Source organism: Lagenorhynchus albirostris, chromosome 5 (genome assembly GCF_949774975.1).
Source record: "Lagenorhynchus albirostris chromosome 5, mLagAlb1.1, whole genome shotgun sequence".
Lineage (NCBI taxonomy): Eukaryota > Metazoa > Chordata > Mammalia > Artiodactyla > Delphinidae > Lagenorhynchus > Lagenorhynchus albirostris.
Window position 1 is genome coordinate 104,503,972 of NC_083099.1, and position 17,322 is coordinate 104,521,293.

Consider the following 17,322-nt stretch of genomic DNA (forward strand, 5'->3'; position numbering starts at 1 on the left):
TACAGAAAATTAAATAAAATGGTGAATTCATTAAATATAAATAAATACTAACATTCATGTGAACAACAAAGCATTAGCAATATTTTTTTGATTACTAGGCAAGGAACATTACAAATGCATTTAAAATGTATTTGTATTTTCACGAAATCTACCTTACATCATCTCGTCCGTTTTATATAGATTTTAGCACATACAAATTCAGTGCATATCTTTTTCTCTTCATCATAATGTGAATATCTTAAAAAAATATGTATTCTCTTATGTATTTGTTCTGGGTTTACTTGATGTTTGGTTAAATCATTCTAAGTACATCATACTAAAAAAAACTATAATAAAAATTCACAAAAAACTTAACATTTGAGAAGGTACCTGGTATGCAGATGAAATGTATTTTCTTGGAATATATTCATGCATGCTATACTTTCTGCATATTTATTTCTTCTCTGTCATCATTCGAAACTTATTACATATATCATGAAAATGTCACTAACCTGATAAATATGGATCAATGAACAGTCAAAAATATGACCTTTAAATAAGACAAGAGAAGGAAGGGAAAGAACCAAAATCTATTGCTTCATTATTATTTGCCAAGAGCCCTGCTATGAGATTATATATATGTGTATGTATATATACACATATATATAAATCATCATATCAGTCTCATAAACTATCATTATTATCTTTATTCCAGAAAAGACAAACTATGTTGACAGTTTTTTTAAATGCCTAACTAAACATATTTATTACTGTAGATGGAAATTTAAACCAGAGTCATCTTCCAGTCCTCTGCTTCCATCTATAATTGACTTGGATCAGACAGACTCTTCTGCCAAGAAACTACTAAAGCTGTCTAAAATTAAAACAAACAAACAAACAGCAGTTTGAAGGAATCTTGGAGCAGACAAGGAAGCCAGGATTTGAGGGGCCGCAATCCTGAAGAGAGGAAAATGCAATTAAAAAAGCCCTCCATTCACCACTGATTTTTTTCCACTTCAGACATTTGCAAGTCCCAGGACAGATTAAAGAGGCTGAACAAAAAACAACATCATAGATTTTGTGGCCAACTCACTCAGATGGGATGGGAAAAATAGTAGAAATCAAGGTTACCATGGCAGCAGGAATTTGAGGAGCCAAATTAGGAGAAAAGGGAATCATGGAGAAGTGAAGTGACATTTGGTGTAACTTTCCCCTCAAATCTGAACCAATTCCTAATCTTTGCATGAAGGGGTGAAAAATCAAGAAACTAGGAGGAAAATGTTTGGTAAAGGCTGAAACACTCAAGAGTGCTTAATAATCTGACAGTGCTAGGCTGCTCACCAAAAAGGAGGAGCTCTGAAAAGCCCCAGCCTTTCCATTGAGACTACTCTGGGAAATCTGGCAATACACTGTAGGAGTAAGAACAGAGTAGAAGTGGACCAGTCCTACCAAAGCCTGAAAACAGCTTAGAAAAATTGTAGTCTCAAATTGGATCAAGGTGATCTTCCCATATGCTACCTGCCTACCAGATGAATATTAAGTCTTCTCTGAAGAAAGGTAACATCATTCAGAGTCTTTAGCATTCTTTACAAAGATTGACACTCAGTTAAAAATTACCAGTCATGGCAGAGACAGAAATAAATTATCAAAAACCAAGAGAAAAAAACAGACAATAGAAATAAACCACCAGTGGTCAAGATTTTGGAGTTATCAGAAATAAACTTTAGTACAGCTTTAATTAAAATGTTCAAAACCATTACGAAAATAGATAAAATGATGAACTTTACCAGAGATATGACATCTAAAAATAAAGCAGATGAATACTTTTGTACCATAAGTAAAATTTCTGAAACTAAATATTTAATAGATATGTGTAACAGCAGAAAAGAAAAATAGTGACTAGAGTATTGCTCAGTAGAATGGAGAACACCACCTATTTCTCTTTTTAATGTCATTACACTTGGTGTTACTTCTCTTGTGAAGAACTTGTTGAGTTTCTTATGACTAACTCAACATAAATATCACTTTTCAGAGAGGCTTTCTACAACTGCTCAAATTAGTAGGTCTCCTCTACTCTACTTACCTATCCATCACACTTTCCCCTTTGTTTCCTTTAAAACACTTATCAGTGCAAAAGACTTTAGCTGATGAAATTGTAAGGTGTAAGGACCATTTTTCCTGTGTAAGCTTAGGCAAGTTACTTACCTTCTTTGAGTCCAACTTTTTCTTCACATATTAATACTAATGCACAAGTTAAATATTGTTAGAGAGTAAATGAGACAATGTATGTAAAGCACCTAGGTCAATGTGAAGGCAACTTTTATTTTATCAAAGAGTAAAACAACATTCTGAAGAGTTGTTTTGAAGAGGCTATTTGGGAAATTAACTAAAACCCAAGGCGTAGCTAATACGAAAATGGCTGCATCACAGTGGAAACCATAACAGACCTGATATCAAATGCCTTGGACCAAGTTCTCATTCAAAACTTACCTGTGTGGTGGCACTGTTTTGTCAATTTCCAGAATTATAAAGAGTGAAAATTGTACACATCATAATTCTGAGATTTAAGGGGAAAAAGTTTCAATATAAACCTGGTATTATCATTAAATCTGCCCACCAATAAACTGATTCACTGACCATTCCCTGATATATCAAACATTCTAGGGTTTTCATTGTCCAAAACTTGATCATCATTTCTCTTTTGAGGTTTGGTAATGTATATTTTGTTAATATAGCTTTGCTTTACTGCATCTTGATCAACTGGAGAAAGATATAGAAATGAGGTTCCTGTCTGGGAGTTTGCCAAAATCACATTGATTTTATAATTAAGTGCTGTTTCCTACATGAAGCATTTAATTCTCGGATGCTCAGGTACTGAAAATGATGTTGTCAAGTTAAAAAGAAAGTAAATTATCATTTGCTTCCTTGGATAAAATATTATTGAGGTTGGCTTGAGATCAATGAATAGATCATTTATGGAGACAACATTTTTTCATTCACTGTCCTAAGCAGATATATACAAAGTTGATTTTGTATTCACTAAATAAGGAGTGCACAAGCTTTTCTCAAAGCAAATATTTTAGACTTGCCAGCCATAAGGTCTCTTTTGGAACTACTCAACATTGCCATTAGAGTTTAAAAGCAATCATATGTAAACAAATGGAACTGGCTATGATCCAATAAAACTTTATTTACAAAAGCAGGCAGCCAACCCATGGCATATAATTTTCTTCTGTTTTAAGTGATTAAGAAATTACTATGAGGAAAAATAAATGCATAGACAAGGAAATGCTTTACCTTTTTAAGAAAAATAATTTATCATAAATCAATGACACAGAAATTTTTCAGATAATCCAAACTCTAACAAAGAAAAATAAAGGGTTAATACTTACTTGCAGCAGAAACTTGCAAACTGTATCTATAATTTGTTCTTTTCTTCCTGGACACACAGACTCCCTTGCAGTGAGATATGGCTGCATTTTGGCCAACAGAAATGGGAAAACTTTTAAAATATGTATCATTTCTAGGTTTGGGTCATAAAATCCCCCCATGTATTATCTTTACCTACTTCCCCATCTGTCAGCCAGATGCAGAGGATCCAGCAAAAGACTGAGACACCAGGAGATGGAGTAGCCTGAGTCGCTAAGCGACTATGTGAAACACAACCCCTAGCTCTTTCATGCCATCAACAAAACACTATATGCATGACAATTAACTTCCATTTTACCAACTGACTGAAATATCAGAGCTGACATTTTACCAACTAGTATTAACCATAAAACATAAATTAGTAGGAGAAATCTAAATGCATAGAATTGACTTAATGTGTTGGCAGCAGATGGTGAGGACACAGATGTAGTAGGCTTTTGAGTACAGACCCCTGCTCTGTTGTAAAACACCTAAAATGGGGGCCTGGGATACCTTAGAAGTAAGACCATGTGACAGTTCTTCCTGTGATTTTAGAGGAAGTTGCTGGAAAGAGTCAGAATGCGGGTTAGTTGCCACTAAGGTCTTAGTTGCCTCTAACAAGGTATTACAAAATAAAGATGCGCTCAGACAATGACTGGCTGGCTTTCATGGTGAGAACAAGGGTTTTAGAGTTTGGAAAAGACAATGTTGAAGGTCAAAAATGGATAAAACTGAAAAAAATTTTTTTGAGTGCCACAGACCTAGTAAGATTTCTCAGTTGATCCAAGTACTTGGTCTGGTAGCAAAGATCAGGTGATCAGATTAAGTGTGTTACCTTCCCACTCAAGATTACTTTTTTTCTAATTACCTTTAATTGTCTGCTATTATAAAGGAAGGAAAAAGGGAAGAGGAGAAGACGGTGAAAGAGAGAAGTAAGGATGAGAACAAAAGAAAGAAATCATGCTTGAGAATTATGTCTAGAAAAAATTTGGATGTGATTATTGGTACATGAAAGTGGATGGCAGGACATAACCTCAAGATCTTCTAGTTTTAAAGGGGGTTTATTTCCAAAGAAACCACAAACCTGGGCCAAAAAATGTTTTTGTGTCCAAGCCTTAAAACAACCTGTGGACCCAAAGGCAGGAAGAAGATTGTGAAAGCTCTTTAGTTCCCAAATATGATGGTGATGAATAAAAGAGGACAATGCAGAGCGTGGAGCTAGAAGCCTTGGAGAACATCTCCCAGAAAGTGAAATCTAGGTTTGGATTTTTCTCCCATTCTTCTCTTTTCCCAATGGGAAACCACCACAAATCTTTGAAATGAAATAGAAATGTTTCAAATAGATCCAATTCAAACAAAGGGGAAAAAAAAGCATTTTGATCATTACTACATATAGCAATGATACGACTTACAAAACTACGTATCTGTGTATGTGGGCATGCAAAGATATGTGTGTGCATGCATGTGTGTGCATATATATACACACATATATAGCTTTTAAAAAAACAGTATTTGCTTATACATTTCGTAATTCATAGTCCACGATTCTAATGTCAGCAAGGGTAGCCAATGCCTTGGGTGTATGTCCTTGCCTTTGGCACATTCCAAGTGAAATTCCTCCTCAGTCCATGCACCTTCTCTAACAGTCCTTTCATAGGACCTTGTGCATGTCTTGTTTCTGTCAGTGCCCTATGGGGTGAGTAGAGCAAAACCTCAAAATGTATTCATCGAAATCAGGTAAGAATTGATACCAATTCTGCTCTGTCATTCCTAACACAAAGCTACCTTTTGAGTGACTGCTGAGCTGTTTCAGTTATAGATTGCAATGCTTAAAATCTATTCTTCATAAAAATAAAGTACATCAATTTAATGTTTGTAAATAGAAGCAAAACAATGCTATAAATATTTTCTTTCATCATGTATAACAGAAAAAATACCCCTTTACTAGTGTATAAAAAAGAATATATCAGGCTTCCCTGGTGGTGCAGTGGTTGAGAGTCCGACTGCCGATGCAGGAGACATGGGTTCATGCCCCGGTCCGGGAGGATCCCACATGCCGCGGAGCAACTAGGCACGTGAACCATGGCCGCTGAGCCTGCGCATCCGGAGCCTGTGCTCCGCAACAGGAGAGGCCACAACAGTGAGAGGCCCGCGTACCGCAAAAAAAAAAAAAAAAAGAATATATCTCATCTCACATACTGACTTTTAATGCAGAAGAGCACTTTTTATACTACCAATTACCCAGATATAGTACATTTTTAATTCCTTTATAGTGACTGAACATCTTAGATGATTAAAAGTTAATGACCTGAAAAAATAGCAGAAGCTTAAGTGTGTTATTTGTTTTTATCCCTGTTTGGATTGTATAATCTAAATGATTTATAAGTGTTATTATCATTTATTGTAAAAAAGTGATTTTTCACTTCAGAATTCTCATGTTCAAATACCACAATACAGGAAAGCCAGAGATGCCATGTCTTATATATATATATATATATATATATATATATATATATATATATATATATATTTTTTTTTTTTTTTTTTTTTTTTTTTTTTTTTTTGCGGTACGCGGGCCTCTCCCGTTGCGGAGCACAGGCTCTGGACGCACAGGCTCAGCGGCCATGGCTCACGGGCCCAGCCGCTCCGCGGCATGTGGGATCTTCCCGGACCAGGGCACGAACCCGTGTCCCCTGCATTGGCAGGCAGACTCTCAACCACTGTGCCACCAGGGAAGCCCCATGTCATATATTTTGTAGTGGTGTGGGTACAGAAAAGAATTGCAAAACACATGTATTTCTATAAAATTTTATTATAAAATATATTTATACTTTTTCATTACTTTTGCAATTATAAATGCAAAAGAACCTGTTTTAAATCTGACACTAAGAAAAGTACAACTGATTCTGAGACATTTATCCTTGCATATAGTGCTGTTTTATTTAGATATTTTCACAAACAAATAAGCCAATCCAAATGATTATTAAGTTGTGTTGGGAAAAGAGCTAAGATTTAATCCACAAAAGCATATACTTAATATTTACCAGTTGCATTGAGTCAGAATACTTCCAGGACGTGAATTGCAGAAGTTTCCAACATTGTCTCTTGGAGCTTTGGGCAGTAAACACTGGGTCTGGTTCAGAATTCACTCATTCTCTCATCTTCATTCTTTGCTTTGGTTGTGGTTTGATGTGCTTGAAAAGCAAAAGACAGCTAAGTGGCAGTGAAAATAAAGTAGATTCATTTTCTGGTTTCAAATTTTTAGATGGCTTTAAAAAGTAACCACGTTTGAAAAAGCAAATTAAAAAACAGAAACATCACATGGACTTAAAGCTCATCTCATACAATAGATGATACAGGCCAATGAAAGAAAGAAAAGCTTTATGAATAGAATGCAATAAAAAAAGTAAAGGCAAGAAGAAATTCATACTTACCTTAGATGCCATGTGACAGTGCACCGAGATCTTTAACAAGTGATAAAGACACAACTTGGCACAATCAGCAATTATTTTTGGCACCTACAAAAGAGGTAGTGAAGCAGAAAACTCTGTCTAAGAATTAATCTGCAGTTGCACAACACAGTGCTTCATCAGCTCCAGGCTGTGATACGAAGCACAGTCAGGTATGTGGAAGTTCCTTAAATGTCATACCATCAAAATAAATTTTTAACAATTGAGTAAAGAACAGATATTAATAAATAGATGCTGTATGTAAACACAGGTACAATTTTTCATATATTTTGTCTTTAATAAACTTAAGAATAAAATTGAATTATTAGCAAAATATCTTCAAGAAATCTTACTGTGTGCAACCCCAAATAATTTCATCCTTTTCAGCAGTACAGCTTTGGTTGCAACAGGATTCACTGACATAAGGGGATTCTATGCACCCAGTTCAGGTGTTCGGTGAAGCCCCTGCTTGAAACACAGGCATGGATGCCAAATCATGTGTACCAGTCACTCTTGTCATGACTAATTAGATATTGCCTCCATTTTCCACCTTCCACAATAGCAAATACTCATATACATGTACAGGATATCCTGTCCATAGTGCTGTGTTGCATACATTAAAATCTGTCATCATTTCAGGAGGAATAATCAAATTACTTCCTATGGACAATAACCCTTGGCCTAGTTTTAACCAAGTAGTTGATGCTTCAGCTTGATACCCAGTAACACTTTTAAATAAAGTGGGAAGAACGAGAATTATAATACTTTTAGTAAGAATTTATAGAATCACAAATATACAGTAAATTGATTTTTTTAAGTAAGTGAAAAGGATACGGCATTGGTATGATTTTTTTGTGTTATGATTGAATCACACTTCACTAAAAGTAATTTCCTTTTGCGAAAACTGATCAAGTGTTATATCCTTTTTTTCTTTCTTTCTTTTTCTCCTAGTGAATAATTATTGTTTTAGGTGACCTGACAATATCCGTCTCTCAGGATAAAATCTAATAACTAATTCATACAAAGTTGTCAACTCATGCATTTATTTAAATGCAGTGATAAATCCTGGTAGCTCTGCTGCACTTGATTTTTCTTAAACATCATGTAAAAATCAAATGGCTTAACAACTGATATTCAAGAGATTAAATGTTTAAAGATATTTCTTTTTCATCTACAAGGATTTAAGTTAGCACATTTCTACCTTATTTCCAGTTCACTCTTCTTTATTTTTCTCAACAAGCTATCATTTAGAATTATTTATAAATATAAAAAAACAACAACTCAAAAAATATCTCATGCAATGTTATCTAATTCCTTGGACGTGCACTTCAGTGTTTGTGTGAGGACTATAAACTGAGCCAAAAATGCAGGATAAAATCTCAGATTTCCTCATATGTGAGTCTTACCCAAATCAATTGAAATTGCTCAAGGATAATCAAGTGTACAACTGGAGTTAATAATTTTCATTTAGCCATAATATCATTGCTTTTTGAGTGCTGGCTTCTTGCCTTGTGCATTATGGGGTTTTTTTGTTATGCTTAGCTTGCTTAAAATCGTAAATTTGAATCATTTGCAACTGAATATCATAACTAGAAAATATTCACTCTTCACTCTCATCTTGACCCCAATCTCTGACTTCTTATTTTCAGGCTTCATTTGTCTTTCCAAGTAATTAGGATCGTATTTTAAATAAAATTCACAACCACCCTAAGACGCCTCCTCTCTGAACTGATCATTTCTTCATCAAATCCTTAGGAAGCACCACGGGCCTCTTCTTCCCCAATAGCCAGCTGCTGAGCATTGTTGAAGCAATTATAACCTCGACCAATTGGGCCTTCCAGAAATTCACGTCAATACCAATACTACCATTTGACAATTTAATGATGCTCTAAAAGGGGAGGGTTCAAGGTTAACTTGTCTGTCCTTGTAATCCTGTTGCCTGGAACAGAAAGTCCTGCTTGGTAGATGCTCAGTAAATACTTGATAATAGAATACGTTGCAGCTGTTTGTTCAAATCTTCTCCGATTTTTTCTATCTCTACTACGCTTCACTCTCAAGACCAGTTGATACCTGCTTCCATTTCTTCCTCTTGTTTTTTCAAATCGTAAACATTTTGTGATGAGAGAAGTTAGAATTACTCTTGTTGGATAGCTTCCAATTTATGAGAAAATTTTCGCAACACAACCTCACTACTTGTACATATCTTTACCTTTTCTCTTCTCCATCTCCAGTCTCTTAAGAAAGGCCAAAATCTGAGACTGTTTTGCTATCCCATTCCATGTTTTTTTTGTGTTTTTTTTTTCATTTTTTTTTCTCTTCACTCTTAACTGCATAGAAGCAGATGGCTGTAATTTATAGGTCATCTGGTTCATCTTTCTCATTTAATCAATGACATAAACAAGACAGGAAGAGTGACATATTGAAGGTCACAGGAAAGATAATCACAAAGCTAGGATTATAAGGAATGTTCCACACACCTGTACTAGGTTCTTTTTCTTATTCCACTACTATTGTCCCTTTTCACGCTCTCATTTTTTTCTCCTCTTTTGACGAAGCATCTAATGATGTCTACAACAGGCCAGAGAAGGCTCTCTCAAAGAAGGAACATTTGAGCACATCCTCAAAGAATAAACAAGCATTTATCTAGTAGTGAAGTCAAAAAAAACCAAAAAACAAAAAAACAACTTATGTGAAAGCAAGCAGTCCAGAAAGTCTGGAAAGTATAAAGAACTTGCTGACCTAAAAAAGTTGACTAAAAGACTGCTAGATATTTCTTCAACAAAGTTGAGGATCAGCAGAGAATTGCAGTTTGGGGTCTGCACCTGTGGTGAGCCACGTGCAAGTCCCCTCACAGCAAGGGAAGAAGGCTTTTCCAGAGAGGAAAAGGAAATTTGGAGGGCTATAGTAAATAAGGAGTTCATGGCTTTTCATTGGCTCAGTCCTTGCCAGGAAAGAAGAGGAGTCTTTCTTTTTCTTGCTGAGCTCAGCTATGGTAGCAGGACTTGAGAGTTCCTCCTTCTGGTCTCCTAACTCTATTTAGTTGAAGTTTCTGTTTATTAATTTTTTCAAACTGATGAAGGAGTTAAGTGGGAAATAAAACAGCCAAATTTTAAAGTCCCTTTATGCCATGCTAAACAATTGACAATTTTGTTGAAAAGATTAGGAAGCCATTGAAGTATTTACAGTAAGGTGGTAACAAGATCATACTTTTGCTTAGATGCATGCCCCTGAGAGCCATGTGAAAGAAGAGTTGGAGTAGACACCGGGAAAAAACTTTGTTACTTATATGTTTAAACAAGTTACTTGGCACTACTTCAATAGGTTGTCACAATTTTAATTATCTTCAAACAAATTAAAAAACTTAAGAAATTGTTTTCTTTGCCAAAAATATTTGATTTTAAAAGCTTTGTTTTTCTTTTTTGAATTATGAAACTGTTTAATTATCTACAGGTAATGCTACTGAAATAATTAGAACAAGATTGTGTGAAAATTTTCAACGTTTTACTTTGGTTACTTTGGAAATAATCTGGTTTCATATAGATATAATAATATGTAAATTTATTTTGAACAGTTCAAGTAAACAGACCCATCTGCTTCTTGCACATTATATAGAAAAGGTTGGCAATTTCTCTCTTGTGAGGTTACTTTGTTTTTAAGGAGCTTTTATGTGACTTTAAGGTTCACTTGTGACAACAAATCCTGAATTTTTCCCCTTACTTCCTCCTTTCAATTCTTAGTCTCATAAAAAGCAAGATGTTAAGTTTTTTATATTTTTTAATGGCTGATCTCGGCTGAATTCTGCTTCCAAATAAAGAAGCAGAAAATACCCTCATCTCAGATGCCAATTTAATGTAATGTGAAAAATCAGACCTTCTCCAAACTAGCCCCTGTACTCGCCTCTAGACCTCAAATTCAGGAGTAATATCTTACTCCCAAATGTGGTTGCATATCAAAATCATTTGTAGAGCTCCTTCAACATGCAGATTTCTGGGACTCAAGAAAGCCTTAGTTAACCAGAATCTCCATGAATGAGCACAGGAATCTGTGCTTAACAAGGCAGGAGGCTACCGTGTACGTTGGGTGTGAGCTCTCCCTAGTGGGCATGGCGTGGCCATCTCCACCCAAGGTTAGCAGCACCATGGTACAGTAGGCAGGTGACTCTCACCCATTTCCAAACCAGGTAACAAAGAGTCCTGGCTTGAAGGTTGCAACCCCTTGAGGGTTGCCCAGCCTCTATGGATTGGGGTGGCCGGCCATGGGGAGGGGAACCGATTCCCTTACTACATGAACACACACAGGTTGGGTCATGAGTTCGAGCCCAGGGAGATGTATGAGGGTTTGCACTCACCAGGAGAGTATCCAGTGCAGTAGGAGAGGACATTAAATAGCAAATAAAAAATACCATGACAAGACAAGAGAGAGGAAAAAAAGAAATAAGTTTTATAATTTAGTATTTCAAATGACACTTTTTTTCACCTGCTTTTTAGACAGTGGCCCCCTCATTTTCATTTTGCAATGGATCCCATAATTTGCATAGCCAACTCTGCCTGATATTGTTCATGGGTGATTTCCAACTTGATCTTTCATTAGCGCAAGTTCCTAAGATGCGGCTACATGGGTTTTTTTTTTTTTTTTTTTGTGGGGAGAGGAGCAATTTTCACATAGTTATCATAGTATTAATGGGAAAATAACTTTCTACTGGTCAATTAACTAAACTACCCACTGGAGGAGGGGGGCCTATATTGTTTTTCTTTAGTGACAATTTATATAAATTATACTTCTCTAAAATGGTTTCTTGAAAAATGCTTCTTAGCTAATATATAGCAATAAATTCTTCAAAGTTCTAGAACTTGTAAGTCATCTTTTCTTAGTGTGTGTTTCACAGAAGGGTATTGCCTTAAGAAGTGTATATTCACAAAAAGATTCTCTAGATTTTTCTTTATTCAGAGCAATCAGAGTCTTTAACACACTAATGGGCTTTATGATTCTCCAGATGGAAGCAGTTTCAGTATATCATTTCTAAGATGTACCTATTATACCCCACTTATTAACATTTTGAAACCAAGATCTATCTGAAAAGTACATGTACGTTTACTATAATATTTCCATTTTTTAAAACAAAAAATGTGTTCTTAAATCTGCAATGTATCATGATTAATTCATTTTTATTCATTTAGCATATAATTGTCAAACAGTAAAATTCACCATTTTAGCATACAATTCTGCAAATTTTGACAAATATATACAGCTGTGAAACAAACAATATAATAAGGTATAGAACAAATTATCCCATATCCCTTTTGAGTTAACCCCTCCCCCAACTCGAAGCATTAGTAACTATTGACCTACTCTCTTTCCCTCTAATTTTGCCTTTTCCAGAAATGATATGAATGGACTCATTCATTATCTGGCCTTTTACATCTAGATTCTTTCACTTAGCATTGGAGATTCACCCACATTTTTTTTTTGTAAAACAGTAGACACTGAAGTAAATAACTTTATGCCTGTGCATGCATATTCTTCTGCCAGGCCTTTCGTGTGGAGTTTGTGTTAATCTAGTCAGGAATTAAACTGAGTTCAGATTGTATTATTATTATGTTTGCCTTCAGTGTACCACAGGTTTCAGGTTTCTCTTTAAGTTGTATTTTGGATGAGCACGGTGTTGCCAGAGGATTTTGTCAGTGTCTGCTCCACACTCAGCGGCATATCCTTACTTGGCGCTGTGCCTCCTCTCTCTTGTCCCTCTCCTCAAATTAGACTGTGGTTACTTGCTATTCACTGCTTATTGGCCTCACAGTGGGGTGCAGGGGAGAGGAAATTCCCTGTTGATCTGCTTTGACCTCAGTCTTAAGCAGCTACATAGTGTCTGGGTTTCAGGAATGAAGAATTCGCAATGATTTTTCCTTTCCCAGCCTTTAATTGTCTAGGCCCGGGGTGTATCTATAACCCTTGCCCCCCTAGAGAGGATGCTTTTCTGTTCCCTCCTCCCAGCTGCAATGGTCTTTTACCAGTGCCACAGGATGACAGGGTTGGCTGCCTTTCCACCATCATGGTGGGGCTCTTGTTTCCGAGGGGAGAAGGGTAGATGGATTGAGGTAGGGCTTTATGCAACAGCTTCTGTTCCTGTCCCCAGGAGGGATGCCAGTACCATGAGGGATGCTTTCTCAGGTCTCTTGTGTTGTCCAAATGTTTCTTATGAGCACCTGGTGATGTCCATGGAGAAGAGCCCTGAATGGTAGTAATTCACCTTGTGAATTATATGGTTTAGCTCTTAAGGGTTCTAGATTCTCATGCTAGTCCAAACTCAGACTTTAGCAACTTGTTAAAATTGTAGCTGAATTCTTCTTACCAGCTTGTGTGGTACCTAGAAGAAGCTGCCCCAGTAGGCAAGTCCTCCCTTCTTTAGTCTGTGGAGAGACTATTTTCATGGATTTGGAGTTATTTGGTTGCCCTGCATCCTCAGACCTTTGTTGTTATAAGGATGAGAGCAATATTTTTAGCTTGCTAACAACTCTGAAGAAGCCAGAAGTCTTGACTGAGTTTTATAGCTAGGACATGTAGCAGTATTTGTATTTTCTTAATATTCCCACCATTTAAATAACTTTGAGAGGCTAATCTGCTGAGGAATATATTTTAGAATGTTTTACTATCTACAGTATCTTTCTATTAAAGAAAATGTTTTAGTGGCAGCTTATCCTAATAATGATTCATATACATTGTATTATAAGGGTAAAAAATAAAGTTTTTTTTTAAACTCTATATAGAATTTTTCAATATCTCCAAGGGGAAGGTGGGGACACATTTGTTAGGAGAGAGTAATCTAAGAAAATATGGTATTTGGTAAGGAGATAGCATCCTGCTTGCTCTTACCTCCTGATAAGCTATGGCCAGGCCAGTTGCACCAGAGCCCACAGTATGGCAGGTCTCCACATGAGGAATGAAAGGTGGCTGTATGTAACTTTGGCACACAAGAATTTCCCTCTGTTGCAGTAAGGTGAACTCCTGGTTTGAGATTCCTCACAACAATCACAGCCCTGAGCCCCTAGAATTACTGGTGCATCCCCAGGATGAACAAGGAGGCATGAGTGATCCGGCTCACTGTATTCTTGACCTTGCGTTTGTCCTCTGCACAGCTTGTCGCAGGTTTGATGGTAAACTAAGGTGATAGCTACCTTAACCCAATCAAGTCATCACCTAAGCTCATCCTCAACATTGACCCAAATCAGATCACATGCATACATATTTTGAAATATTTTTGTCACTGAATTTTAGTAGACTTTTGGGTATATTATCAGTTAAATATATATGTAAACAAAATACTGAGAGTAGCTTAATAAAATATTTAAAAATTCTAAATGTATTTTCTCTAATTTCCTTGCAGTGGTTAGGCTGATACTTAAATATTTGATTATAAAAAACCTGAGTCCCATTTTATTCCTTTTCTACATTTTTCAATACATTAGCATAAATAAAATGCTTTCAAACGTTCTGAATTCTCTTATACCTGACAGGGCTGAAAAGAAAAAAAACCTGAAAGTATAGAAATATATATTAAATATATCAAATATTTGATATCGTTAAATATATTAATTTTTAAATATGTTATTTAATATACAATTAAATATTTTCTACATTTAGTACAATAAATATATAAATATATAAAAAATAAATGTACAAGAAAAGAAAAAATAATGTAGATATATACTGACACATGCTCAGTTTAATTCTTGTATCTTTTGTTTCTTATATAAACAAGGCTGCTTAAACTGAAACCACTAATCCATGCCAAGTAAAGTGGCCCAATATCATATTCCAGCAAAGGCTTAACAGCAGAGGTCTTTGGTGGAGGGTGAGGAGTTTATAGTGTGGTTTTGCTTGTTACCAGGATCCAGAGCAATATTTGGGTACAAATAAAGCAGAAAAATGGCTACTTTCAAGATAAGTTCATATACTATATACTGTCTTAACCTATTTATTATTTTGAGATGGTTTCCAAAATAATATGTATTTTTTGCACATGTATCTTTCCTCTTTGAGCCTTTAGATTTTAAGGAATGATTGATCTATACTCATTGTGGGCTTTTTCTTGCAGAGCACAGAGATAAACACTAAATCCCTAGGTGGCATTCTGGTTTTCAATGGTGAAATGGAGTCATAGATAAAATTCCAAGTTCCTTATAAACCACAGCAACTTGTCTCCAAACTTGGTAAGTGGAAGCATTTTTACACTTATAACTCTTGTCTGTTTAACCATCCAATAGCACACAATAGTTTGTTTTGGTTTTCCAAATTAATATGGCAGCTTCTGAGCAGAAAGCTCTAGAGGCATTTGCTTCTTGTTGTAATAAAGCCTCAAAGGGTTTTCCTTGGCTAGTATTCAAGGAAATTGTTTCTGTTGATCACGCCTTCAGCACAAGCCTAAGGAGTGATTATTCATTCACACAAACAAAAATTACTCAAGTAGATATAAATGACAACAGTGAGTGCTAGGAAGAAAATTGTGAAAGATAGCAGTAGAAACAGAGGGCCATCTATTATGCACAATTTTTCATACTCATCTATTTGAATAGTTGATAAGTGATAGGCATTGATCTAGTTGTAATAATGTCCATTGTGTCCTTTTAGCATCACAAAATTCCTTTGAGTAACTATTGTTGCCATTTTATGGCTGAGCCATGTGAAGTTTGAAGAGAGAAAACTATTTGCTTAAGTACACACAACTATTAATTGACATCACTGAAAGTTTTTTCAGCTTCTCTGAATCTGAACCACAATCCTATTTGAGGTCATTTGAGGAAAGCTCTCACACCAGACAGAAAAACAAATGTGTCTTTAAGTCAAAATAGGCATGAGGTGTTGTTTCTCTAACTTTATTTTTATACAACCAAAATATTTATTGTGATATTTGCCCCGTCCATCAGCTATATAAGACAATACAGAGATAATTCTTTAGCTATTTATGAATATATCAAAAAACTTTAAAAAACCTTCCAGGACCCAAATTCTGTAATGAAAACTACAACTAGCATATATTTACTTGAACAAAATGAAATTATAGAAGATATGTAATAGATTTTTGTCATCCATCTTTGCATCCTCATCACAAAGCCTTGGTGATAATCCTTACTCAGTGTGAATCAGAAAGTAATTTATTTCCAGTTGTAGCCTCTTCTGACTTGTCTGTGCCAAGATCTCCCATTTTTGCTTCAAGTCCTATAGAACTTACTACTGGTAGTTCTTACTCTTTGCTTATTAATCCTGGTTTTGATTCTCTGACTATATAAATGGAACATGCTGGTATGTTTTCCTTCTGGGATAGTAGTATTTCTTCCCTTTTTGACTTCTGGATCTGAACCTCATTCAAAGACCATCTATGGGTTGCTACATAGAGGAGAGAGGTTTTACTTCTTTGGGGGAAGGAGCCACTTTTTGAAAGTGAATTTCCAATTGCCGAGCACCATGTCATGTTGTAAGTAACCCTGTATACACCCTGGAAATAATTTCTAAGGAAGTTATCACTCATGCCCTAGAGTATGTGGCTTACAAATTTTACATAGTTTTGTCTTCTAATTAGGTCAGTGTCAAGGGAACAGTCTCAATCTCAATAATATTTTCCCAATAATTGTACAGTTTATTTTTATAATCTTGATAAGATGAAAAGACCACAGACTGCAATTACAGAAAAATATTTCTACTATTAATTCACATATCTTGCAAGATTACAAGATTGTGTCTTTTCACAGATAGTATCTTACAGGTTTGAGTCTGCTGTTTCTTTTTCATATATTCTGAACTTTAGCTAATGTGTAAATATTAACTATGAAATCCTTGGGGCTAGAACTTGGGATTTTACTATTTCATGCCTAAAATGAAAATGCATTTATTGGAGTTCTACAAATAAAATGAAATATTTTAACAACCAACAAACAAAAAGTTGGACGTTATTGTTCATTGAAGCTGTCTTGTGAAAGAACTTCCTAATGGCAAAGATGATAAAGCTACAAAGGGAGATCACATAGTCTCTGTAATTAAAAACAGGTGATGCATCTGTCTTGTAGTGTTCTTTGTTTCTAAGCAAGTAGATGGCTTGATTATATAATTGCTTTTTGTCCTTAAAAGTATATACTCTATGATTTGGTTTATATCACAGCCTCTGTCAGTTTAAGCTTTTTAAAAAAAATGTTCTACTAAATCTGCTTCTTTCCATTTGCCTTAATTTTTATATTGGGTTTACAGAAATACCAATGGTCTAATCTTTAATAATGCACAAAGGTTCATGAGTAATGCATTATGTCAAATTAACACAAAAAAGTCTAATACTATTTATTCCTCCCCATAGTTCATATTAATTAAAAATGTATTCCTAAATACTTCCTTGATTAGGGACTAATGCTCTATTAATTTGAAACACATCTACTGAGAACAGAGTAGATTCAGAAAGAGGAACTGACATTACATGAAACATAACTTATCATCCTGAAGAATA